The following is a 1,542-nucleotide window of genomic DNA, read 5'->3' as shown; positions in this document are numbered from 1 at the left end:
GGGTGGGGTAGGATGGGCTCAGGTGGGGTGGGGTCTGGTAGGTTTTTTTCCAGCCTGACAAAGCAGGAGCAATGGGGCTGAGGCTAGGACTACTCCTGGGCAGTTAGGAGAGAAGAGATGTGACCCCAAGCCACCATAGCTGAGGACAGGGAGCAGACTGAAGCTCAGCCGGAAGCGAGTGGCAGGGGTCGACGGTGCTCCACCTCACATCCTGTTTTCAGAATCTGGGGTTCCAGCACGTGCTATTCTCTTGGCTTTTATCCAGGATAGCACCCCCACACCCAGGCCTATTTCTAAGGGACCCTGCAGGAGGATGGAAATGTTCCAGGGCACACCCAAGCTGGAGTTAACCAAAAGTTTTTCCAGGCTGGGCTAGACCCCTGACTGAGCCAATCGGCAGAGAACACATTTCCCATTAGGGACCCACTGTTAATAGATAGAAACTCGTGCAGGTCTTTGTACTGACTGTGGGAGAAAATATCAGAGTATGTGAGGATTAAATAATGACCTTTCCCTTCATAGGAATGAACAAAGCCCACCTCAGTGCAGGGACCCTCAGCCCCATACAAGACCCAGGGGAGAGGGGACAGTTTTCCCTTGCATGCTGTGAGCATGTGCTCCAGAACCATTCAGGCCAAGTGTGAGTGCAGGGTCTGCCTTTCACTGACTGCACATCTGTGACTCTCTAAGCCTCAGTTTCCCCAGCTGGAAATAGCGCCCTCCTGCTGGTGTTGCTGAAGACTGAATGAGTGGGTGACTGAGCTAGACAGAAGGGACAAAAAAAAAAAAATCTCAAACTGGGAGTACCTCTTTCTGGCCCACTCAGGTTCCCCACAGATTGTCTACCATGGCCTGGCATCTCCCTGCACCTAGACTGGTAGCTACTGCTCCATATTAGAAAGCCCTTGGCTTTTCTGACTGCTGTTAACCTTGTGAGGGGCCACACTCCTCACGGTAAACTTAGACATTGCTGGGAAGGAGAGACCAGGGTCTTGGCTTCACCACGGGAGCCAGCTATCTCCACATCTTCATGACAACCACATGGTATATTTCCAGGCATTGGGTTTTGGGTTTCTGTAACACAGTTGAGATCCTGATCATTAAGATGGGCAGCTACTCCCGGCATGGTGGTGCATACCTAATGTGCTGCACTTGGGAGGCTGAGGCAGGAGGATCAATGACTCCAAGGGCAGCCTGGCCTATACAGTAAGGTCAGGGCCAGCTTGGACGACACAGCGAGACTCTGTCTCAGAACGAAGTAAGAATCTCAGAGTTGGGCCGGCTCAGGTGACAGACCAAGAGATCTTAGCCCAAATGACCTAAATGGCTCATCCAAGGTCCGATAGTGGCAGAGCCAAAAGCCAAAAAAAGCCATCAGATATTTGTTGTCCCCTAAAAGCCGAGGTTATGTCCCTCTGGCTCACAAGACTACCTTCAAAGGAGGGGTCAGTCAGTTGTGATGGACCTAGTCTTCAGTTTGAGGAGTCTGTCAGGAGAGGGTTCCCATGATTGATCTCCCTGGCTCTCTCAATAAAAAAAAAA

This window comes from Mastomys coucha, unplaced genomic scaffold (assembly GCF_008632895.1).
Source record: "Mastomys coucha isolate ucsf_1 unplaced genomic scaffold, UCSF_Mcou_1 pScaffold5, whole genome shotgun sequence".
NCBI lineage: Eukaryota > Metazoa > Chordata > Mammalia > Rodentia > Muridae > Mastomys > Mastomys coucha.
The sequence above is the reverse complement of the archived record's forward strand: the minus strand, read 5'-3'. Positions refer to the sequence as shown.